At 35.6% G+C, this 13,079-nt stretch overlaps 1 protein-coding gene across 32 annotated transcripts in view; it reads left to right on the top strand.

The window, feature by feature from the left end:
- Positions 1-13,079, top strand: part of LPAR1 (lysophosphatidic acid receptor 1) — a 352,881-nt gene that overhangs the window by 129,479 nt on the left and 210,323 nt on the right. For 18 of the 32 annotated variants that reach the window (XR_007459186.1, XM_049636578.1, XM_049636570.1 and 15 more), the window contains 2 exons: positions 10,974-11,040; positions 11,644-11,741. The exons of 4 other annotated variants lie outside the window; for them this stretch is intronic. The gene's annotated coding sequence lies outside the window, so the exon portion shown is untranslated. The remainder of the gene's footprint in view (positions 1-10,973; positions 11,041-11,643; positions 11,742-13,079) is intronic. 10 more of the 32 variants (XM_049636698.1, XM_049636671.1, XM_049636622.1 and 7 more) reach the window with 1 other exon arrangement.

The following is a 13,079-nucleotide window of genomic DNA, read 5'->3' as shown; positions in this document are numbered from 1 at the left end:
CTGTGTCTCTGCCTCTCCCTCGCTCTGTCTGTCTGTCTCTCTCAAAAATAAACATTAAAAATTTTTTTAAAAGAACTTAAATATCTATTATTAAATAGTAATAATTATAGTAATATTAATGACATATTTGTTATTTTGTGCTATGTATTTTAAGTATTAAATAAAAATTGTTTTAAGGTAAGAACTATATTTTATTTTGTTAATAGACAGGAAAAGCAAGACTTAAAGGGACAGAACTAGAATTCAAATCCATATGTGACTCCAATACCTAGATTTCTACTCTTTGGACATAGTCCTTTATCACATTCACACCTGCAAGTCCTTTTTGGAAACATTATACTCTCTTGTTTAGCTCTCAGGATTCTGTAGCCTTTAGCTGTTTTTTTTTTTTAAGTAACACTTTTAAGAATGGAAATATAGTCTTAAAATTAATCATTATCCTAGGAAAACATAAATTTTGCTGGGTCAGTAGTATAAATTATTATAATGACAGTAATTGAGAATGTTTGTAAGATATTTCATATTTTACACACTATCTCACATATCCATATTTGCAACATATTGTGAAATAAAAAAGGAATTTATAAAACAGCATGTATCTCCGATCCTAATTTTGTTGTAAAATATGTATGTCTTCACAAATATCTGCAAATATATGCATCGTCAAAATACAAGTGTATATTCTAAAACACACACTAGTGAGTGAAGTTATGAGTAATTTTTAATTTTTTAAAAACTATAACATTATGTATTCTTTTTATACATCTTATTCTTTTTATAATTGTTGTGCTTGATTATTTTTTATATTTTAAAAGCAACCTAAAGAGAATTAAAGGCAAATACCAGACTTAAAAATTTTTATGTATGATTAATATATTTGATATATAAAGAGTCTATATAATTTTATCAGACACAGGTAGGAAACCTATTGTAGAATGGTAAAACATTATGACACTCAATCCTTATAGTAATCTAAGGTACATAGGACAGATTTTTTTAGACTAAGAAAGTACTACTTAGAGAAATTGGAGTGATTTTTTTTTTCAAACTCAAACAATTAATAATTTATGAAGCCAGCACTAGAATTAAAACTTTCTGAATATGAAAAGTCAGCTGTAAACTCTTAAATCAATTAATATTCCATTTTTAAGGACAAACATAGCCAAAGAAAGCAGCTGCAGTTCCTTGTAACTAGAAAAATAAGAAGAAAATGTCTTGGAGAAAATGAAGTCAGAACTTGGAAAATCAAGTGGTGATGGGAACCCCCCAGGTTGCTATCTGATGGTGGGTGTGCTCTTTCATAATGGAGCCAGTAGTGTGAGGACACCCTGAAAATCCAGGGGTGTGGTGCCCATGGAAAATAATTCCAGCTGGCCTCTGGCTTCCCACACTGGAGGGCCAATCCTTGCTGGATGCAGTCCAAATTACTCTGAGAGGCACCAGCCACAACCGTGCTAGTGTGTCAGCTTCAGAGCCAGATTTTCTCCTGACTCACATAAACACGGCCCAAATGTGCAGCTCCAGAGCCAAGTCTCCATTCCCTACTCACAAATTTCTGTTGAAATTGTTAGTTATTTCAAATACAGTTGCTTAAAATGGCTTAGTCTGCTCTGCAGACTTTCATTACTCTCCTGTGTCTCCTAAGTGGCTCTCCTAAGAAGCAATCATCCCAGAGCATTCCTGTTCTAGAGAGAGTGGAACTCAGGTGGATCAGGTTAGTTCCTTGGGCTTCCTTCAGTTCTGATATATTGTTGGACAAGCAGTTGGACTGAGGTCCCATCTTCACCAATATCCAGAGAAGAACTTCCCAGTTATGAAATAGATCCAGATATACAAGCTGATATAGCTTTAGATACACTAGTGTGGGATCCGCGATGTGACCCAGAGAAGTCTTAAATCCTTAGCCAGCACTGGAAGTGAGTATAAGGAGATGATGCTTCTTTATGAAATTTTGGAATCTGGGTTGAGAAGGGGAGAAAAAAATAGAACCTAGGAAATTTTGATGGAGATTTTAAGATAGCCACACAGTTGGAGTGACCAAACTCCATGTTTTCATGGAAGTGAAAAACAGTGATGTTCAAGTAAATAGTATGGTATCAGTGTCTGGTAAGGGTGACAGAATAACGTAAGTGCACTGCCCTCTTTGTTTTGGTCAGCTTTTTTGTCTTGTTTTTTTGGTTGTTCAGCACCTATTGCAGTATCTTTTGGAAATGATCTTTATTCCCATTAAATACAGTTTAGCGGGCCAGGAAGCCTAAGTGGAAGTTCTGTGCCTGAAGTTTGAACTAGAAGCAGAATGATGAAAGGCTATTAATTCTTGGAGTTAATTTATTATGGCCTCAGCTCCTGGGGCAACAGTATGCTTGTTTCCTAAACTCTTTGGAGCAGTCTAGTGTCTGTATGTTCCTTGCTTGGTTTCCAAACCTTCCCTCCATCTGGTGAGCTTCCCTGTATCTTTCCAGTCAATTCCCTGTTTGTTTTTGTTTTGTGTTTTGTTTTTTGAGAGAGAGAGAGACAGAGGGAGGGCTAGAGAGAGAATCCAAGCAGGCTCCGGGCTCAGTGTGGAGCCCAACATGGGGCTCAATCCCATGACCCTGGGATCATGACCTGGGCTGAAACCAAGAGTCAGATATTCAGCCAACTGAGGCACCCAGGCACCTTTCCTTATTTGTTTAAGTTAGTCAGTATATGGTGATCACAACCAAAGAAACTTAACTAATACTCGAATATTCCAGGTGAGGCAAAGTAATTCAGTTTGAGCCTTGTGATGGTCACAGTACTAGCAGTATCCTGAGTCATTATAAGCAGTTCTATTTTTTGAGAGAAGAATGGAGCTATAATTCCAAAAAATTAAAATGATCAGGAGTGAAGGAGGTTACTGAAGGCAGACACAGCAAAGTAATAAATTTACCTCATAATTTATTTAGAGCTAGGATGGAGAATGCGAGTTGATTTCTTTTTCCCTACAGCATTTTGTTATGCAAAATTTTAAACATACAGCAAAGTTGAACAAATTTTACAGTGAACACCCCTATGTCTACTATCTACATTCTATTATGAGCATTTTACTCTACTTGCTTTGTCACATGTCTATCCAACCATCCCTCTATTAGTCCATCTTATTTTTGATGATGTAATTCAAGGTAAGTTGCAGGCTTCAATATATGGATATCTGTGTATTGTATTCTGTATGTCATCAACACGATCGAATATTAGTTTATGTAAAACCTACATACAATGTAAGTTTTTTTAATGTAAAACGTACAGTGAAATGTACAAGTCTTAGTTATTAATTTCCCGAGTTTTAACAAGTGCACATACTTGTTTCTATGGGTCTCTAATTATAGGGGTACTACAACATTACTGGAAATGTAATTATATGGAGAAAATTGTATTTAACACAGCTATTCTCGGGGAGAGTTCTATAGGTTGTTGAAGAGTGTTTTGCCTACATAGGCCCTTGGGGTGGGAAGAATTGGCTGCTAGAAAGCAAGCTCTAGTCACAGTCAGTGGGTCTGTGATTCCAGGGTAGTGTAGGCTGAGGTCCTCCTGACCAGCATTCAGTTGGTTTCTCCTTTAGGTAAAGGATGCTCATATACCTAAATAATATCCATTTGAAGGTATACAAATGATTAGCTACCTGTAGTGTGAAATTATCTGTACGAATCCTCAGATGTCTCTGGGCCTGAAGTGAAAGGAAAATGCATGCTGACTAAATGTATGACAATTCTTTTTATGTCACTTTAAATACTAATTAGGAGACACATATTAGGTCTTAATTCTTGTGCCCTTGCTACAGAATACTTGACTGAGAAGACTGGCAAGAAGGAGGAACAGTGGGTAGAGTTCTAAATTCATGAATGGTAGGCTCTGGACACTGGAACGGGATGGGCTAGAGTCTGGTTAGGACAGAATAAACTCCCTTTCTTCTACTCTTTGTTTTTCCTACAGAAGAATCTGTAATTGTCTGTGGTTGTCATGAATTAGTAAAACTCCAGATTCTGATATAGTCTCTCTACTTTTCTACTACCATTTCCTGCCCTTGACAGAAGAGGTGATCTGACCACTTAGCATAATTCGATTTTAAGCTTGACCCCACAGGGGTCTTTCAAAGGGTTGCCTTCACCTGGAAATAAAAGAAGTATGTGGTTCAATGAGACATCACCTCATAGCAGTTAGGATGGTTGTTATGAAAAGGACAAGAGATAACAAATGTTGGCTAAGATGTGGAGAAAAGGAAATCCTTATATACTATGGGTAGGGATGGAAATTGGTTGCAGTCATTATGGAAAACAGTATAGAGGTTCCACAAAAAGTGAAAAATAGAACTTCCGTTCTACCATATGATCTACAATATGCTCCAGCAATCCCACTCCTGGGTGTATATCTGAAGGAAACAAAATCACTATTTTGAAGAGATATCCCCACTCCCATATTCATTATAGCATTGTTCACAATAGCTGAGATATGGAAACAACTTAATGTCCTTTGGTTGATGGATAGATCAAGAAAATGTTGTGTATGTATGTAATGGAATATTATCAGCCTTAAAAAAACAAGGAAATCCTGCCACTGGTGACGACATGGATGAACCTGAAGGGTGTTCTGCTAAATGAAGTAAGTCAGATAAAGACAAATACTGCATCGTATCACTTGTATGTGGCATCTTAAAAAAAAGCCAGTTTCATAGAAACAAAGAATAGAATGGTTGGCTGGGGCTGTGGGTAGGCGAAAATGAGGAGATGCAGATCAAAGGGTACAAACTTTCGTCTGTAAGATGAAGTTCCGAGGATCTAATGTATAGCATGGTGACCATACTTAATAGCATGGTACGGCACACTTGAAATTTGCTGAGAGTAGATCTGAAGCATTTTTAACACATACGCACACACACATGCACACATGCACGAGAGTTAACTACGTGAGGTGATAGGTACACACTTAATTATCTTGGTCTTGGTAATCATTTCACAGTGTCAAATCACAAACAATATCAAATCATCAAGTTGTATACTTTAAATATATACTCTTTTTCTTCTGGGGATTTATTATTCATCTCTTCTATAAGAAGATCCTGTTTCTGGTGACCCTCTTTAAAAACTCAAGATGGTTGGATCGAGATGGTATGCAGACATAGGGGTTCTGACTCTTTGGGAGCACACACCGAAACTAGGGCTGAAAATGGGAATCTCTAGGTGCTTGGCTGCCACAGAGCCCTAATCACCTTGAGGTTTTCTGGCTATGGGTCCAAAAATTATGGAAGCAGCCAGTTGTCACAATGTATTTTCATATATAATTTTTCTTATAAAATTAACTTCACTGTTCCAAAAAAAAATTTCATAACTTGTCATCTTAATTGCTGCTAGCATTTTGTTATGTGTTTCCTCTCAGCATGCTTTATAAATATGACTTAGGCTGGGGCACTTGGGTGGCTCAGTCAGTTAAATGTCAGACTCTCGGTTTCGGCTCAGGTCATGATCCCATGGTTTCATGAATTCGAGGCCTGGATGGGGCTCTGCGCTGACAGTGTGGAGCCTGCTTGGGATTCTCTCTCTCTCCCTCTCTCTGCCTCTTCCCCATTTGTGCTGTCTCTTTCTCAAAAAGGAATAAAAAAATTTAAAAAAAATATGACATCTGCCCATTATGTTTGTATATTTTATATTATTTTTACCTTTATTATTCAATCTTAAGATGTTTCCCAGGGCGTATCTTTTAGAGTTAACTTAAAATTTAATTAGAAAATTATTTTCTGAGGATTCCAAAGTATTTCAGTGAGTTAACTGATGATGGGATATTTAATGATTTTCCAATTCCTAGTCATATTTAGGTTGTCTCCATATTTTACTGGTATAAATAGCACTGACATGGGTGCTTTTTTGTACATAATATCACCATGCTTTCGTGCTTATGTACAAGTAGGAATGGAAGTTACTACTAAGGGCTATTACCATTTGCTGAGGAATGTGCATGTCCTATCCTCTGCACATGTAAGAACAGGTCACAAAGGGTAAAGAAAGAGAGAAAGCTAGCTCGTGAAGACAGTATAGATGTCTCCACTACCTGTGCAGGGTTGGCTAACTCTCCCGTCTACCAGCAATCTAAGCCAGGGAGCCTATTTTGTAGCGGATACACACTTCTGCCCTTTTGTAACTTAATATTTTAAATGTTGAAATACTTTTATTTACTTATTTTTTAAATGTTTATTTTTGAGAGAGAGAGAGAGAGAGAGGGCAGGGTGGGAGTGGGGGGGCAAGCAGGGGAGGGGCAGAGAGAAAGGGAGACACAGAATCCGAAGCAGGCTCCAGGTTCTGAGCTGTTGGCACAGAGCCTGACGTGGGGCTTGGATTCACAAACCCCGAGACCATGACCTGAGTGGAAGTGGGATACTTAACCGACTGAGCCACCCAGGTGCCCCTAAATATTTAAATACTTTTAATTGCTTAACATATTATTTGCCATTTTGCACTCATGCTGCTACTTATTTTACTTATGGAATTTTATATATGATTCCAAAACTTTTATACTGATAATGGCATAAATAACATACATTTCTCCTTATCATTATTATCAGCATCATCTCTACCAATGAATGAATATTTTTTGCTTTTCAGCCCAAAGTTTTAAGGCATTTTTTGTAAACCTGAAGTTTATTTTGTTTGTTAACCCCTTTTTGTGCCTTCCTTTACATTTTTTATTATTTTAAGATGTTTTCATTAAGTTGAATTTCTAGGTTAAATTATGCAAATATTCTGTGGCTCTTTATTCGTGGTACCAGATAAAGATGCCGCATTTGTTGTAGCTTCATCTACATTCAGTGTTTTTAAAAATCAAAACAAAACAAAATTGACATGATGTGTTTTGAAATAGAACTTTAGAACAGTAATCACAGTGCTGTGTAGCAGGAAGTTACAAAAGCATCTGGAAAAGGAGTTTCTGTCTCACTGACTGCCTATTAAGTGAATTTATTAGTATGTAACCCAGGGGTTGCTGACCTCTCCAGTTGTCAGAACTAGCACTTCCCTCTAATTCTGAATGAAAGGATCTGAGCTCTCATTATGTTTGGCCACAGGAAAGGTAGACTTTTCTCATTTTCCCCTCCCCAAGGTCTCTGGGACTCTCTATAGAATATTTGAGTGTTTCCCAGATCAGTCCTAGATTTCACTGCACGCTCGGGCCAGCGACCTCCCTCTGGCCTGCATCTCTGATCTTTGGATAATAACTTCTTATTATTTCTGAACTGGCTTCCGAAGGCCACTGCAGCTCACTCTGGAGAGCTGCAACCCAAATGGGGAGATAGGCCCATCGATTAGCACCCAGAAGTTAGCTGAGGCTGAAACATTTAAACAAAACTCTACTCACAATACCAGATACCTAAATAATACTAGATGCAGTATAGAGAAGAAAATGCTGGATATCAGATATGACCATTTCCAGGATTCATAAATTAAACCTATTCTCCATTTCCTGGACCCTCCAGGGCATCTATCTTGTTACCCTCATCCTATTACCAAGTTGTAGGAACTGGCTCACATCCCCCAAATGGAGTGTCTTTGACTTGGTGCCCTACAAGAGAGTCCAGACCTCTCAGTTCTTCTACAAAGAAGAAAATCCTTTCTCTCCACTCAGTTTTCACCCAACATCCCGATTAAAAAATAAAATCTGTAGGTAAACACCTTTATCTATAATGAAGCTTCCAGAAGTTCGAAAGAGCACATGCTAAAAGACAGAGAGATTGATTTTTACAAACAGATTAAGCAAAAAACCCATCCATAAGGAAAATTTTAAAAATACTATACAAAATAGTATTGATTCAAAATTGAAATCTAATGACCAGGAATGAATATGAATAATATAATAAGTGATAAAATATAACGGTGTTGCTTAAAGTGTAAGTCATAGTCATTGTGATTTGGAGAAAAATCTACACAATACATCTAAAAATTACTAGAATTAATAGAATAGTTCAGTAAAGGGTCTGTAAGAAGAATATGTACAGAATTAAATGGTTTTAATTATTTACCATAATAGATAATGAAGAAGTATAATGAGGAAATGAAAATCCTACAAAAAGGAAATATTTAATGATAACTCAAGAAATGTGGGCATCCGATGAACAAAGTTATCAAATATACTAAGTGATTGAAAATTGACTTAAAGGTAGAATCCTATTATTTATGCATCTATTCTTTAATTCCACAATTATTTTTGCATGTGTATATTCCAGGGATAACGTTTAGCACTGGAAAGGAATACATCAGTGGACAAGACAGATACATGCTCTGCCTTCATGGGGATTACTGCCTATTATGGGAGATACATATTTTTAAAAATGTGCAGACTTAATTAATTAATTAAATGACTGTGCTAATTACCGTATACAAAGTAGGGGCTACCGACACATGTGTAAACTATGAAGTAGGAGACAGTGGCACATTTGAGGAACTCCGGGAAGGCCATGGTAACTGAGGGCAGACAGAGAGTAAACTAAAGTTGCAGAGGGAAGGGAGCCCCGGATCACGTGGGGCCTTGTTGACCATATTAAAGATTCTGACCTTTATTCCAAGAGCAATTGGAAGCCATTGAAAGGTTTTATGAGGGTTTAAAAAAAATATTAATGACAGGAAACAACCTATCCAACAGAAAGGAGAAGACTTTAAAAATTATAACTAGGGATGAAATATTTTCCATGATGAAAAATGTTTAGTGGGAACTTTTAGTGACATAGAAAAATGAAGGTAACTAAAATAAAATTTAATAGTAAGTATGGTATCAACTACGTTAATAGATGTACATGAATAGAAAAGGTCAGCAATGGTAAAATCTACGACTGAGGGTTTTAGTGAATCTTATTTCTTTAATATTTTTCTGAGTTTTCCCCATTTTCTGTAACAAATGTGCATTAATTTTACCCCTTGAGAAAAAAACTTTATGATATTTTAATTTCTGATCCCTTTTGAGTTGGTCACTTCTGGAATAATTTATTTTGGGGCCCAATAAAAATGAATTTTAGGGTAAACTTCATGCATTTACTTTTCTTTGTTTAACTTTATTTGGGTATGAATGAGACTAATGTGTGTGTATGTGATTCCTATATCTGGTAACATGATAACTTGTACCCATGTGTGCAGAAAAGAATTAAGAAAGCAGGCTAGAAACTGCTATCCTTGGAAATGCCAATTTGCAAGTTGGCACTTGACTGGCATCTGGAAACTTGGATTTCTGGAAAGTGGCCACCATTCACAGAACTGTTAAGAGTGGCTCACTGTGCCTAGACAGTTTGTACAAGCAATGTGGTTTCTGCTGAATGCTTGCTTTCCTTTTGGGAATCTGGAATTTCAGCACATGCTAGGCAGAGGGGGCCTGTGTGACCGGCCCCCAGTAAAAACCCCGTGTGCTGAGTTTCTAATAAACTTCGTTGGTAGACAACATTTTACATGTGTTGTCACAGCGCATTGCTGGGGAATTAAGTGCTTCTCCTGTGACTCCACTGGGAGAAAACTCTTCGAAGCTTTCATGATTCCTCTGGTCTTTTCTTTGATTTTGCTTTGATATTTTTGCTGTAATAAATCATAGTCATGAGTATGGCCTTGTGCTGAGTCTCCTGAGTCCTCCCAGCAGATCATCAAACCTGGGGTCTTGGGGACCCCTGACACAATAAGCCACCAACATCTTCATGTTGAAACTCTTATGCCAGAATTGTGTTTTTAATTGACTATTAAAAGTCATTTAAATGTGGAAATTTAAGTGCAGAAGCATGCTGACCCCATATCAGTAAAACGTGATAGTATATTTATATTTGTATATGACACTTAGAAATAGTTAAACTCATGCTTATTTATGGCAAATATATTATTGACTTGGTTTGGGTATTGATGACTCACAATAGCAGCACAGTTATATTTGGAAACAAACATTTCTAAATAACTTCCAAATATTATGCAAGTCATCTAAAACCAAATAGTTGATACTTTGCCATATTTTCCTATTTACCTCAAAGTTAATAGAATTCAACACAGCATATAGTTTTAGCTTTGGACTTCATGAATGCATGTGTGTGTCTATGTGTAGTCTTGCTTTGTTTCACTGAACATTAAATTATGAATAATTTCATATAAGAAAATATCCCTTTAAACCAAAATCTCATGTGCCACAATGTTCTTTCTCATGAAAGTTCTACATAATCAACTAATCTCATCTTATGATACATTTACACAATTCCTCAATTTTTAGTATTTGAACAATACTAATTAACATTCCTGATCCAGATTTTTGAAGGATTATATTTTTAAAGAATTATGGGAATATATAACTGATAAAATGATATATAAAATTTAAATATATAAAACATAAAAGATTATATTCTAAAGATAATATAATTGAATATTTACATAATCTTGGAAGAAGATATTTAAAGCACGGTTTCTTTTTTTTCAAGTTGATTTATTTATTTTGAGAGGGCGGGGAGGAGCAGCAAGCGACAGGGAAAGAGAATCCCAAGGAGGCTCTGAGATGTCAATGCACAGCCTGACGCAAGGCTCCATCTCACAAACCGTGAGATCATGACCTGAGCCGAAATCAAGAGTCAGGTGACTAACCAACTGAGCCACCCAGGCGCCTCAAAGCATGGTTTCAAACAATGGCAGAAACCATAATGAAAAGATTGTTGGCTTTGTCTGCATAAGAATTTGAAACATATTTTCTATAAAGGAGAAAAATCATAAAAAGGTTAAAAGACAACAAAGGGGAACAGAGAAACAGAAAATGGAGAAAACTTTGCAACCCCTGTAACATTAAATATAACAGTGATAAATTACATGTTTATTAGAAAAAATAAACACAGCAACTTATATATGAGAATCAATGGGGAATTTGCAATGGCCCAAGAAAAATATGAAAAAATATTTATCTTCATTATTGAAGATAATAAAAATATAAGTTAAAAATATGCAAATATATTTATTCTATCTTATCAGACTAAATACAAGGAAGAATTATAAGACCCAATGTGAACATGGGTGCAAAGAAGAACTCTTACCACAGGTGGGAATATAGATTAGCATAATATTTGGCATATACTAGTCCCCCCTCCAGATATTTGGTCATTAAATAAAAATGTATGAAAATAAACTTCTAGGATTGATTATTAGGAAAGGGTTTGTGAACACAAAGGCAACATTGTTCATAAGAAGGCAACAGGGGTTTTCTTGCACATTAACTCTATTCTTTTCTTTAACGTGGAGCCAAGTGGTGGGTGGAGTAAACTCAATAGACACTTCATCTTGCCTTCAGCAATGTGTATGACAGGACCTCTCCGATATATTTATAATCAATAAAGAGAAATATATAGACTTAGTTAAATCTAAAGGTAGTTCTGTGGATGTTAGTTTTAATTAAACTTCATTCTAAGCCTATTGAATCAGAATCCCTACAGGTGAGCCCAGAGAATTTTTAAGCTACCCAGGTGACTCTTAGGTAAACTAGGGTCTGAGCACCTTTGGGCTAGATGCCAGATACAGTGGGAATTAACTAATGCATAAGGAGATTTTCATATTGTCTTCAGTCTGTGTCCCCCAAGATGCCCTGATATTCTTTTCATAAATGACTCAGATCATGGTCTAAGGATCGTTCCTTACAAATTTTTAGATATCACGGAGCTGGAGGAGTTAATGAATACCTTGAATGATTGCATCAAATACAAAGGATTGGGACAACTAGATCAAGATGAAATTTGATGGAATTAGGTAAGGTCATATACTTTATTCCAAATATCACTGCACATGGGACAAGATGATAAAGATAGTTTTTGGCTTAGAATTACTGATTATGAATAAGATATGGGGCTTCAGGCACTCGTCTTTGACCCAATATCAGTAAACTTTGTGCATTAACTGCCCCAAAGGGGTAATATGGTTTTAGGATGCATTTATGTAAATGAAATAACCAGAATAACCAAGAAAATAAATGTTTATTGTGTGCCAATAAGTCCACATTGAATGTATTCAGGTTAGGTGCCAAATTCTAGGGAGGCTGTTCATAAATTAACCTATATTAAGAGAAAATCAACAAGGCTGAAAAAGTGACTTGAAATTATGCAGATGCAGATACATTGAAGAGGGATTTTTAGCCTAAAATAGAATAAACTAATAGTGGAGAAGGAGCTACATAGATTATTTATTTTTTAATTTTATTTTTTTTGCTTGATTTAGTTTTATTATTATAAAATTAATATATTTGCATTATTTTAAAAATGAAAAATTGAAAAATATCTCTCTGCATATGCCTTTAGACATTATAGTATTTGGACACACACACAAATAACATCTAGGAGAGCTAATTCAATGTCAACCAACTTAAGTTTTGTAATATTTTGCAGATTTTTGAAGATGATTCTTTCATGCTTATTTTCTCAAAAAAAATTTACAATCATTTTGTCAAGTGAAAAAGAAGTCCTATTAAGATTTTTTTTGACGTACATGAATTTTATGGATTAGTTTAGGGAGTTTTCCTGTCCCAAATAAAACAGCCTTTATTTTACATCTTACTACAAAGTTCTCCAATTTTAAAATTGAGATATAATTCAAATACCATTAAATTTACCCCCAGCAAGTGTATAATTCAGTGGATTTTAATATATTCAGAGAGTTGTATAAACATCACCATTAATTCCAAAACATTTTCATTTTCCTAAAAGAAGCTCCCTGTCCATTTCACTGAGCATAATGTTTTCAAGGTTTGTCCATGTTGAGGCATATATTAGTACCTCATTTCTTTTTATGGCTGAATAATATTCCATTGTGTGTATAAACCACATTTTGTTTATCCATTCATCAGTTGATAGACTTGGGATGATTTATACTTTTTGGCCATTATGAATAATTCTACTATAAATGTTGCATGCAAGTTTTTGTGTGAACATATATTTTCAATTTTCTTGTCATATACCTAGGAGTGGAATTTCTGGATCATATGATTAGATTTTTGAAGAACTGTCAAACTAGTTTCTAAAGTGGCTACACCATTTTACAGTCCCACCAGCAATGTTTAAGGGTTCTAATTTTTGTATATCCTCACTTGTTATT

This window comes from Panthera uncia, chromosome D4, assembly GCF_023721935.1.
Source record: "Panthera uncia isolate 11264 chromosome D4, Puncia_PCG_1.0, whole genome shotgun sequence".
NCBI lineage: Eukaryota > Metazoa > Chordata > Mammalia > Carnivora > Felidae > Panthera > Panthera uncia.
The sequence above is the reverse complement of the archived record's forward strand: the minus strand, read 5'-3'. Positions and strand labels throughout refer to the sequence as shown.